Here is a 13,055-nt window from a genome sequence, read left to right as displayed (position 1 = left end):
TCTCTCCAGGCCTCCAACCTGTCCTTTAGTTGTGAAAGCTGGCCAACAGGGATGCTAATGGACTAGCAAGAAATGCTACTTCCCTATCACAATAGAGGAAGGCAAATATTTTCAGTATCCATCATTGTTGGGGAAAATAAAAATCATGATTATAGTATAAAGAAAATTAATCAACAAAACAGAACCCAACATTGCTAAAGGACAGAATTAGTGGCAAGAATAATGGTCTATTAGTAGACTAGTAGGAAGCTGAATAAAATTAAACACTGTAAAAATGAAGGAAACAAACAAAATAATCCATATGTTTAACAAGGTAAGAAAAACATGAACACATTAAGGGGAGACATTGAATATATTAAGGAAGAACTGCAGTTAAGAAGTTAATAGAAAAATGGTGCTAGAGACCACAGAAAAAAAAGAAGAAAAATAGATTTTAAATCCAGCTTCAATGTAAACACAACATCTGAGATGAAAAAATACATTGGATCGGATAAATAGCCTGTTTGATCTTGCGGATGAAAAGGATGACTGACTTTGAAAACAGCAACATGAGTTACCTAAAATAAAAGGCCAAAAATAAAAGGGAAAGATTAAAAAAAAGAAATAAAGAAGGCAGGGTAGAGCGGAGGAAGAAAGAGAGAGGCTGAGGGGTGGCTCCATGGTTAAGAGCACTGCTCCTCCCGCAGAGGACCTGGGCTTGGTTCCCAGAATCACATCAGTTGGTCTACGACTGCCTGTCTGTAACTCCAACTCCAGGGCGTCTGTCATTCTCTCCTGGAGTCTGTAGGCTCTTGCACCAATGGCGAACACATACATGCTTTCAGGCCCACACGCATGCACACAAAAATAATAAAATAAATATTTTTAAAACTTAGAAGAGTTGGGTAAAGTAGTGCACACATGTAATGCCAGCACTTAGAAGGCAGAGGCAGGTGGATTTCTGTGAGTTCAAGGCCAGCCTGGTCTATGGTCTACATAGTTACAAGACAGCCAAGTCTACATAGAGAGACCCTGTTTCAATCCCCTCCTCCTCCTCACACCACCACCACCAACAACAACAAAAATCAAGAAATGAAAAGAAGAACTTAAAGTTACCTCAAATATGTGTGCAGATTTTACTTCAGGTGGACTTACATCCCAACAAACCCATAATAATTTGAAAATACAAGTCTAAAATACAATTAACATCCCTAACCTGCTGAACGCCATAGATTAGCCTATCCAAACATACTCAGAATACTTACCTGACCCTACAATCCAGGAAAAACATCCAACACAAAGTCCACTGTGTAGTAAAGTATCAACTATCTCATGTTATTTATTGACCACTGTACTTAACATATAACCAGAACAGTTATATGGATACTTTTAAACACCACTGCAAAATAAAAGAAGTTGAAGATTGAGCTATTACAAGTCAGGAGATATCTGTAATTTGAGTTTCAGAAGTATATGAGAAATGGGAGGAGAAAAATACTTTTAAAAAGTCACCACTAAAAGTTAGTGGTGCGGTGGTGGTGCATGCCCTTAATCCCAGCACTTGGGAAGCAGAGACAGGCAGATGTGAGTTCAAGGCCAGCCTCGTCTACAGGCTCAAAGCTACAGAGAAACCCTGCCTCAAAAAACCAAAACAACAACAACAAAAAGTTTTCTAAAGTTAATAAAAACTAAAAATCCAGAGATATAAGGAGCCCTATCACTTCAAAGACAAGAAACATGATAAAAATGACACGAAGGCATCAGAATTTTTAAAGGCTAGAGAGATGGCTCAGCAGGTAAGAGCACTTGTTACTCTTGCAGAGAATAAGGACCTGGTTCAGTTCCCAGCATCTAGATGGTGGTTCACAATTGCCTGTATCTCCAGTTCCAGAGAACCAATATGCTGTGGAATATTGTTTTAACTAGGCAACGATGTGTTACATTTGTTTATGCTACAGAATACTACTTTAACTGTGTAAAGCTGTTTTGTTTCTGCAGTATTTGTTTAAAGACATAAGGATATGTGTTTAATTATGTAAAGATATGTTGCATCTGTTTCACTTGGACTGATTAAGGCACTTGACTGGTCTAATAAAGAGCTGAACAGCCTGGTCTAATAAAGAGAATAAAGAGCTGAACAGCCAATAGCTAGGCAAGAGAAAAGCTAGGTGGGGCTGCCAGGCAGAGAATAAATAGGAAGCGAATTCTAGGCTCAAAAAGGAAAGGAAGAAGGGGAAAAGAAGGAGAGAGAACAAGAAATACCTGGGCAAGAAGCCAGGCAAATGTCAATCAGCTACACATAGAGAAGCAGTGAAAGATACACAGAAGTAAGAAAGTCAAGAAGTCCAGAGGCAAAAGGTAGGTAAAGAGAAACAGGCTAAGTTAAAGGAGCTAGCCAGAAACATGTCTAAGCTAGACTGGGCATTCAAAACTAGTAAGAAGTCTGTGTTGTGCTTTGGGATCTGGTTGGTGGCCTAAAAGAAAAAGCCTGGTTCACCAATACCCACTTTTGAGCTCACGGGCACCAGGTTCTCATGTGGTACACATGTATATTGTGCAGCAAAACACCCATACACATAACATAAATCTAAAAGCACCTTGTTTAAAAGCCAGTTATAAGCAATCTTAACAGCAACGTGAGTACAAAGACACACCATGCACGGACGAAGAAAGACAAGAAGGATGGCAGATTGAGTCTTTTAATGATGTAAGCCAATAGGCAGTGAAGCAACACTTTAAAAAAGAATAAACAAGCCAGGAGGTGGTGGCACATGCCTTTTGTTCCAGCACTTGGGTGGCAGAGGCAGGCGGATATCTGAGTTCCAGGCCAGCCTCATCTACAGAGTGAATTCCAGGACAGCCAGGGCTACACAGAGAATTCCTGTCTCAAAAACACCAATAATTAATAATAATAATAACAATAAACATTGTTCCAAGATTCTCCACCAATCAAAGACCATTTTCCAGAAATGAAAATGTAAAGACTTTTTCAGAGAAATCAGATCTGAACGAATCATCACCAACATTCCAGAATAATAGGAAATACTCAAGAAAATATTACAGACAGAAACGACATTATAGATTCTGTAGGGTGAAACTTAGTACTCTGTCATTAGCCATGTGATGTATTAGAGGCAAATACAGATGAGGTAATAAAAGGGCGGTTTACCGAACCGCTAACCACACCCACTTTAGGCATGACTAAAGAAGTATACAGACATAGGCGGTAAATTACGTCACTAGCCAGGTCCACTTTGGGCATGGCTAGGGGCGTGTACAGAGGAAGGAATAAAAGACTGAGCAGCAGAACCTGCTTCCAGTTTGGTGGCGGAAAAATACTTGGCTCATCTGGGTTGCTTGTTTTTCTCTTGTGAGTAATTTCTATAATAAACAGTTACCTATACTCTCAATAAATGTGCTGTTTATCGTTGCAGCATCAAGATTCAGCTTTAAATCTACAATAAGGGAATAAAAATCACCAAAGATGATAATAATTGTGTGACTTTAAAATATTATATTTAAAATATTTAGGCAATAACATAGAGTGACTAGAGGAAAAAATAGCAATATACAGTGGGAATTGTGTCTTATGAAGAAACAAAATGTCAACTGATGGATCCAGAACATGTCACTTAAAATACAGCACTATGTCCATAGAGGGAGCAGCAGCAGCAGCAGCTATTGTAGCTACAAAGTCCTCCCCCCTCTTCTTCCCTGAAATGGGCTGTATAATGTGCTGATATTGTCCTGAAAATACACCCAAAGACTTCCTCCCATTCCAGAGGGGTCTGCTTCCTACCCCATACCAACGACACCCCATATACAAGGATGTCCCTGTCACACAGGGTTGACAAGCTGGACAGATAGCTCTTGTTGAGTTACTGATGTTTGTCACCACTTGGTTATAGTCTTTGACCCTCTGACGGTATGTCCACGTGACCGTCCATGAACACAAAGTTCCCCATTTCTTTTTCTAAAATTTAACTTTGTGTGGGGGCATTCTGCATGCACAGATGTCTGTGCCTCACATACATGCGGTGCCCAAGGAGGTCAGAAGAGGCCACTGAACTCCTGGGACTAGAGTTACAGATGGTTGTGACCTGCCACCGTGTGGATACTGGGAGTTGAACCTGGATCCTCTGCAGCCGGTGCTCTTAACCACAGAGTCATCTCTCCAGGCCCTTCTCTGTTCCATTCAGTTGTCATTTATGTAGGGTCTGGGCCATGTCAAACCGATTTTAAATAACTCCTCATGTTTTTCTCTAGCTACTCCCTGTGCTGGTTACTTTTATGAAGCTGACGGAATAACTTAAGGGAGAGATCATTTATTTTGGCTCATGGTTTTATCCATCATGGTCAACTCTGTTATTTCTGGGCCTGTGGTGACACAGGATGTCATGGTGGTGGGAGCATGTGGCAGAAGATGTTTACCTTTGGGTGAACAGGAAACAGAATGAGGGCACCAGTGACAAGATGTCCCAAGAGTCCATCTGTAGTGGCCTGCTTCCTCCAGCAAGGTCCTACCTCTTAGAGTTTCAGAACCTCTGAAGATCACATTACCAGCTGGGGAACAAACAGACTTTTAACACAGGCGCCTGTAGGGGCATTTCATTTTCAAATCATAATGCCTCCATCACATTGGGGAGTAATGGGATACTGTGATAAACTTCTTCCACTAAGTACCAAGAGGGCTATTACTTGAAGGCAGGCTAATAAGCATATGTATCTTAATCTTAAAGCAACCACTGAACATATAAGATGGAGATATACATAGTAATCTAACAAAGGCTAAATCTATCTGTAATGGGCTGGGGCATCTTTCCTGTACCCCAAATTAGTATGTTGAAGCCCTAACTCCCAGTTTCCATGTCTGGGTAAGGATCACTTAGATCAAGGGTTCTCAACATGTGGGTTGAGGCCCCTTTTGGAAATTAAACGACCTTTTCACAGGGTCACATATCAGATATCCTACATGTCAGGTATTTACATTACAACTTATAACAGTAGCAAAAGTACAGTTATGAAGTAGCAATGAAATAATTTTATGGTTGGGGTCACTACAACATGAGGAACTGTATAAAAGGGTCACAGCATTAGGAAGGTTAAGAACCACTGATCTATATTATAGGATTATTTTGGGGACTAATGAAACAATCTTATCAATTAATAAAACAGACACAGTTTTCTTTGAATCAGTATATGCCTAACAGTTAATATATCTATATGTGTCCTGCTGTGTACCAGGGACGATGCTAGTTGCTGAGTCTGTAGACCTGAGTTTGATCCCTGGAGCCTATAAGATGGAAGGAGAGAACCAAATCCCTCAAGTTGTCCTCTGACCTAGACATGCACAGAATAAGTACATAAATGTAATAAAATAGAGATAATAATAATACTCAAATACATGATTTCCTTGAGGAATAACCCTTAGACGATTGAGTTAATCCATATTAATGTTTAAGTATCCAGGTGCCCAAAAGATGATGATGACCATTACAGTCATGCCTCCCCCCACCAAAAGGATATTTTGAACAATAATAAACCACATATATAAGGGTTGACTTGTAAGATTAGAATGAAGTTGAAAATTCCTATTACTTAGCAGCACTACAGCTGCTGTGATGGTGTAGTACAACCATCATTCATGTGTTCATGGTGATGCTGGCATGAACACACCCAGGCACTGCTGGCTGTATGAAGTATACCACGGACAAAGATAGGACAGAGGCTGGGGAGGTGTCTATCTGTAAACTGCTTGCCTCACAAGTGTGAGGACCTGAGTTCCATCCCTGGTACCCACATGCAAGGCCAGGAAGGGGTTGAGAAGGGAGATAGGAGAGTCCCTGGGATTGGTGAGCTCTGGGCCAATAAGAGACTGTGTCTCAAAGAAGTGGCCAGTTGTCCTCTGGCCTCTCTGTGCACACTCATACACTTGTAGCTGCACACACATGAACAAGCACACACACATGAACATAGAGTAAATATAAAATAGTCAAATAATTATATATAGTAATACTTGATAATGATAGGAATCACCTCAAGACAAGGTGTCTCCGTGTGATAGCCCAGGCAGTCCTGGAACTCACTCTGCAGACCAGGCTGTCCTGGAACTCACAGAGACCCACCTGCCTGTGCCTCCCAAGTGCTGGGATTAAAGGCGTGAACCACCACTGCCCAGCTACACTTTACTTTTTGTTGTTGTCTTAGAGCACATGTTTTACTCTTACAGGAACAGGTCGCTGTAAGACAGCGTGCAGTGTTACACAGCAGCAGCTTCCTACAGCTTGGGTTTACTGCATCCTTGATTGTGCCAGGAGGCCACAGGTGATTGCACTACACCGGCCAGGTTTGTGTAAGCATGCGCCACAATATTTGCACTTGATGAAACTGATTCAGGACCCATTTCTTCAGAACACATCCTTGTTGCTAAGTGATGGGTGACTGTGCTTTTTAATAGTCTGTGTATTTCTGGGGCAGTTCATGACACACCAGAGCCCCTGAATGCTAGTCTCCCCTTCCCTCAGGCCCTTCTGACCCATCTAAAAAGCCGGGCCCAGCTAACCTTTCATCACTTTGTCCAAGTACCCCCGAGTTCCATCTTAAACAGCCTTGGCCCATATCTCTGAGGACTCCTGCTTTCTGCTCTCATGTCTGATTTGGGTAGTGTGAGAACGAGCCCAGCAAACAGAGTTGAGTCACCTGTGCTTGGTTCTTTAACTCCTCATTGCCTGTCCAGATGGCTCCAGCACTGTGAGAGAGCACTTCCCAAACAGAGCTTCAGGCTTTATTTCCATGACAAGCTTCAAGGACACAGCAATTTGTATGTCTCCAAGGGCAGAAAGTCAGGTATACGTTTCGCTGCCATTTCTATAAAGACATCAAGAGAGGACCATGAGGAGAGGAGTTGTGAGTTTTGTCCAAGTAAGTGACAGCATTTTTTCAGTCCTTAGGATGGGTAAGAAAGAGGATAGTGTGGGTATGAGAGAATGGCCTGAATGAGGAGCAGGTGGGAAAGCTAGGGACTTTGGGCTGCAAGTAACAGAAACTGACAACTCAGAGTTGCTTAAATATTACTATGTGACTGTTAGTATGTGACGGAATGGAAAATTCTGCAAAGGATCTGCCAGTGTTCAAAGATCTCATGAGAGATCTAGGTTGTCCCTCTATTCTGCTTCCCTTGAGGTTGGTGAGATGCTATGGCATTCCCAGATGTAAAGCTCAGTTCAATTCTCAGAAAAAAGAGGGGAGATGGTCTCCTGCTGTGATTCTTTTGTTTTCCTTTTCTTTATTCTTGTCTCATACAATACATGTCAACTGCAGCCTCCTCTCCCTCCATTCCTCCAGGTTCTCATCTCCCACCTCCCCTGTCCCCCAGATCCACTGCTCCTCATTTCCCTTCAGAAAAGATCAGGCCTCCCAAGGAAATCAACCAAACACAGCGTAACAAGATGCAATAAGACTAGGCCCTCATATCAAGACCAGACACGGCAACTCAGTAGGAGGAAAAGGGTCACAAGTGCAGGCGAAAGAGTCAGAGACACCCCAATCCCACCATTGGGAGTCCCGCAAAAACTCCACACTAAACAACCACAGCTTGTATGCAGAGGACATGGTACAGACCCATGCAGGCTCCATGATTGCTGCTTCTGTTTCTATGAGCTCCTGTGAGTCTCACACCCCGTTACTAGTTGTTGAGGTGTGTGCCCAATGTTGAAACAATCCCATAGAGACTGGGACTGGTAAACCTCTGAAATAGGGTGAAGACAGTCAATCTTTGAGCACATGGACTCTTGAGATATTATGGGATGCACTGGATCCCTCTAATCCCTCAGAATGCAGCTGTGCTTGGGGGAAATAGGCCCTTAAGGAAGTGACTAACTTCGATGCAGCTGTGAGGATGAACCCCAATCCAATTTTACTGATGACTTGGTAAAAAAGAAATGGGCACATACAGATATCAGGAGAGCACACGCCCAGAAGGATGTCCTCCTGAAGAGGCAGCAGAAGATAGCCGTTTTCAAGCTAAGGAGGGCTGTCTGAGCTCGGGACTTAGCTCAGAGGCAGCTCGCTTGCCGACACATGATGCTTAGCATCACTGAAAGTAAAACAAAAACAAGCAAATGGGAAAAAAGGTCTCCATGGAAATGAATCCTGTGATTTCTAGTCTCTAGAAATGGAGAAAACAAATTTGCATTGGGTAAACTGCCCGGTATTTATCACAACAGCATTAGCAAAGCAACATGAGGGAATGCCATTGAGAATAAGGAAGGGAGAGTGCTTGAAGGGAACCGCAGGTGTTCTTGAGAGCAGCTGTGATGGGGAGGGTGGAGTAGCAATACATGAATGCAGTTTATATAACCTTGGGGAATCAGACGGATCTAGATTTCTATCCTGGCTCCATCATTTGCCAGCTGTCTGGATTCAGACAAATTTAGTTTCTTCATAACTCTAGTTTTTTTTCATCTGTAACATGTATATCAAACAGTGTATTAGGAACAGAAGGAATTTTTTACTAACATCATCAAAGTTAAGGACCTTGAGCTGCCTATAGTAGCACAAGTTTGTAATCCCCAGTACCTGGGAGGAAGAAGCAGGCAGATCTCTCTGGGATCAAGGCCAACCCAGTCTACAGGAAGAGTTCCAGGCCAGCCAGAGCTACATAGTGAGACCCTATCTCAAAAAACAAAGCAAAAAAAAACCCCACCCACACACCCCAATCCAACCAGTCAAGGGCCTTGGGAGCACAGCAGTGTAGTATATCTGAGTGGGCCCAGTCTAGGCTCCTGAGCTCCTAAAAGCAGACAGCCCCTTGCAGATATGCTTAGGAGTAGGACAGAACACAGGCCAAAGTGTTGCTATGTACTTGCCCTTGAAGTTGGTGGAAGGAGCCACAGTCAAAGATGGTAGGAGGCCTTTAGATGACAATTGATGGGAGCAGGCAAGAAGCACCTTGGCATGAGTACTGCCATTTTGACTTTGGACTCCATTTTATCTGTAGTGTGAAATAAAGTTCAGGTTTCCAGGCCCTGGGGGAGCTGAGAACTTTCCAAAGGCTGACCCACCTCCTTCTTAAGCCATAGAAATAGTCCTTATGCATCTTTAGTTCTCTAGAAACGTTGTGGCTGGTCCCAACAACAGAAAGAACAAATGAGTATGACTGGTTGGACCAAAAAGGCCTATGTTGTATGTCAGTTGACAAAATGGAACTCAGAAGCAAAGTTCCTCACCTTTGATTTCTGATTGGTCAAAATTATAACTGTAACTTAGCAACAAATGTTTGTGATTTTTATGGTTATAAACCCTACTTCTGCCATACTCTAGGCTGTCAGGAGAAACAAGGCTCCCCTCGTCCTGCAGCCCTGATGTATCAGTGACCCTATTATGTGGTGAATTAAAATCTTGAAACCATAAGCATTGTCTCTCTCCTTCCTCGTGGTGCATAATGGGCTAGGTGTGACAATGTTGAAGTTCAGGACACGAACTCTTCTTCAGAGCCTCTAGAATGGGGCATAGTTTATCATATGCTAGAAGTCCAGTCTAAAGGGCCTGCATCTAACTTCATACAGAACTGTAAGCACATAAACTGGTATTTAAGTCACTCAATATGGAAAACCACGGATATCAAATGGTTATTGAGAGGTATGGTGTGAATACTTTTCCAATTGGGGAGGTGTGAAGAAATGTCTATGTCTATTTACTTCAGATAGGGCACAGACCAAAAAAATAATCCCACCCAAGTCTAGATTAGTGAACCAGTGAGTATTATGGCTACTTACAGAAATCCAGGTAAAGGGCTACTTGCAGGAACATGGATAACTCAAAGGCAGCTGCTTTGTTAAAACAAACAAGAAAATAAATAATAAATAAGCCTACTTCTGCATAGGCAAATTTGGATTCCTAAAACTCCTTGAAGATCTTGCAGGTCAGTGGGAGAAGTCTCCTCTAGCAGTTATATCATTGCTTACATAAGCTCAGGAAGGGACTTCCTGACTCTTCTTGACACTTGTAATGTTTGTGTACTTCCTTAGCCTTGCAAGTTTCCTCTACTTCCTGAGTACTAAGGAGCCCCATTTCTTTCTCAGGGAGGGAATGTTTCAAACAGAGGGTTGAAGAAAATAATAACTCCAAAGCCTTCATATGATGCCTGCCTTTTGGAAGCTGTTAGTAAATACTATGTTAACAAAACCACAAAATCCAACAGAGTTGAAGAAAGGGAGATAGAATGAGTGATGTGGCATAGGAGGATTTGGTGAATATCTGTCATCCTGGACCACAACACAGACCTCTCTTGACATGCATTAGGCAGTTCTGTGTCTGTCATCACTGCTGCCAAGAACTGATGAACGCCCTCTGTTTCTATGTCCCTGCCTCCAGGGAGGTTTCAAGTATACGGAGAAGACACAAAAGTTCCGTGGGCAGGGGAGGAGGACGCATTGCTGGGAATCACTTGTTTTCTAAGTAAACACTAACACTTTTGCCCTCTGTGGTTGCTGGAAACGAGAATAACAACAAACTTCTGGAAAATTTCCTGGGTGTCTGGGATTAGTTTAGAGAAGGTCGGGGCTGGAAATGTGGGAAAAGAAAAAGAATGGCGGCAATGAAAGGATGAAGAATTCAGTCATCCAGTGTTTACAGAGCCAGCTGTGCGCAGCAGACACAGCTGAGAGCTGTGATTGTGACCAGGCTGGGAGAGCAGTGAGACAGTCTCTGCTCCCCCTCCCTTCTCCCTAGCTTTGTTCTCCCTTCCCTCTCTCCTCAGTCTTCTCTTTCTCCTCCATCTTTCTCTTCCTAGAGACAGGCTCAAATATCCCAGGCTTGCCTCTATGTGGCCAAGGATGACTGTGAACTTCTAATCCTCCTGCCTCTACCTCCTGAGCCTTCAGTCTTGTGCTACTAAACCAGTTTGATGCGGTTCTAGAGACAGAACCTGGGACTCCATGCATGCTAGGCAACAACTCTATCAAATAAGCTGCCTCCTTAGCTCTTTTATCCTGAATCTCTGCTCATGGCTTCCTCTTTTCACAAAGATAGTAGTTTTCATTAACAATTTATCTTAGGGTTTTGGCAAGTGCTTCTAATTTCCTGGGTTAGCATTTAGTAAACAAATACTTATTTGATTTTTGAATCTGTCAAGCATTTGCAGTGTACACAGCTCTGAGCCACACCAGTATGGTGAAAAGGGTTGAGCTTCATGGAGGTGGAGAAGGCTTTATTTTGTTTACATAGTCACATCTCCAGGGCTTAGCCAGGGGTCGGGGAGGATGAAGGGACTCACTAAATATTTGCTTGCTGAGTGATTTAGTTGCAGGAGGCAAACTTGCTCACAATTGCCTCTAATTCAAAGTTGAGGGAAGAGAGCACTGCAATGAAGATTCTGGTAAGTGCTGAGAGTGGGGTAGAGAAGGGGACAAGCAAGGGGAAGTCTTCATGGAGGTGACTTTGGCTCTGAGCCTTTAAATCACCCCCAAATCCCCAGGGTGTTCCGGAAGCAGCAAGTGGTTTGCCGTGCTCAAGCGTGACCCAGGAGGCAGTAGACCATGGATGAAGTGACGTGATCCCAATCACGTTTTATGAAGTTCACTGTGGTGCAAGCAAAAGATGGCCTTTCTGGGGGAGTGACAAGTGCAAGGACCAGTAAGGCGGTTGTGTCATTCAGCAGAGTGACCACCTGCCAAGGGCAGAGGGCAAACAAAAAGGATGACTGGGGTGGTAGAACGCTGTAAGAATGGCAACCTGAGCTTTAGCTGAACAGCAGGCTGCGGAGAAGGGAAAAGAAAAGGAGGAGGAAAAGCAAGAACTGGAAATGCTTTGAGGCTTGGGACCTTGGGCCTTGGTGGCAGTGACACTTCCCCAAACAGGGACAGACTTGATAGGAACTATGGAAGAAGCTAAGTGACATTTTGACATCTTCAATTACAGATGCTGGTGGGGTGTGTACACATGGCATTTAGCAGAAAGCAGACACTAAAGCTGAATTTAAGACATTTGGGAGCTTTCAGTGTGGGTGGAGGAAACTGACACTACAGGAACAGATGAGACCCGTGGGAGAGGATTTTCACTTGAGCAGAACAGAGATCTGATGGCTGCGCATACCTGGTGAATATTTCCATATCTCCTGCCCCGTGAGAGTCACAAATTCATCAAGTCCAAAACAGAATGAATCATTTTCACACCAGCCCATTTCTCTTTTTGACTTCTCTTGCTAATCAGTCTCTGTATCACCCTGGCTCCAAATTTGTTATCTTTGTCATCTCCCCTAATTTTTGGTGGGCAATCTTGTGTGGTGGTGGTGGTGGTGGTGGTGGTGGTGGTGGTGGTGGTGGTGGTGGTGTGTGTGTGTGTGTGTGTGTGTGTGTGTGTGTGTGTCCTCTAAACTTTGGCAGTTTCTTAGACGTTTTCCTTATCTTTGATGTCCTTAACAGCTTTGAGGAATACTACTGAGGCATTCTGCAGGCTAGTTTTCAACCACAGCTAGTCTGATTGAAAGGACTCTGGCCATCTGGAGCGTGGCAAACGTGGTTCTGGAAGACCTTGTCCTTCTCCCCCATCCCCTCTGCCTTGCTATAATCCCTTAGATTACATTCCTAAAGCTAGTCACCAAGGTCTCTTCCCTTTTGGCTACTCCCATCACTTGAGACTGACTACCAAGGCCCAGCTGTCAAAGTATTCAAGTCCAGCAATTAAAGGCCCCTTTGGCTCAGCTAATTAATATGCCCAATTAAAATTAAAGGTGGTTCACACTTTTAATCTCAGCATTCAGGAGGCAGAGGCAGGCAGATCTCTGTGAGTTCCAGGCCAGCCTGGTTTACAGAGTGAGTTCCAGGACAGGCTCCAAAGCTACACAGAAAACGCTGTCTTGAAAAACAAACAAACAAACAAACAAACAAAATTAAACTGCCATTTGCCTATGGGCCTATCTGTCTCCTCTCTATCCAGAGACAGTCCTTTGCCCCTATGGGACAAATATCCCTGGCCCCTTTCCCTTCTTCCCTTCTGCTTCTCCCTCATCCTCTGTCTCCTTGCTTTGTGTCTTATTCCTGGCCCTCTGGCCCTCTGGGGCAAATGAATGCCCTCTG

General features: G+C 43.4%; 1 long non-coding RNA gene across 1 annotated transcript; it reads right to left on the bottom strand.

Moving 5' to 3' along the window:
- Window positions 1-4,288: 4,288 nt before the first annotated feature.
- LOC110343504 lies at window positions 4,289-7,724 on the bottom strand. The gene is made up of 3 exons (XR_002385806.2): window positions 7,600-7,724; window positions 6,679-6,846; window positions 4,289-4,542 (listed from the first exon to the last, which is right to left on the bottom strand). It is a non-coding gene; the product is annotated as an uncharacterized LOC110343504 (long non-coding RNA).
- Between the last annotated feature and the right edge of the window lie 5,331 nt (window positions 7,725-13,055).

This window comes from Mesocricetus auratus, unplaced genomic scaffold (assembly GCF_017639785.1).
Source record: "Mesocricetus auratus isolate SY011 unplaced genomic scaffold, BCM_Maur_2.0 Super-Scaffold_15014, whole genome shotgun sequence".
Lineage (NCBI taxonomy): Eukaryota > Metazoa > Chordata > Mammalia > Rodentia > Cricetidae > Mesocricetus > Mesocricetus auratus.
The sequence above is the reverse complement of the archived record's forward strand: the minus strand, read 5'-3'. Positions and strand labels throughout refer to the sequence as shown.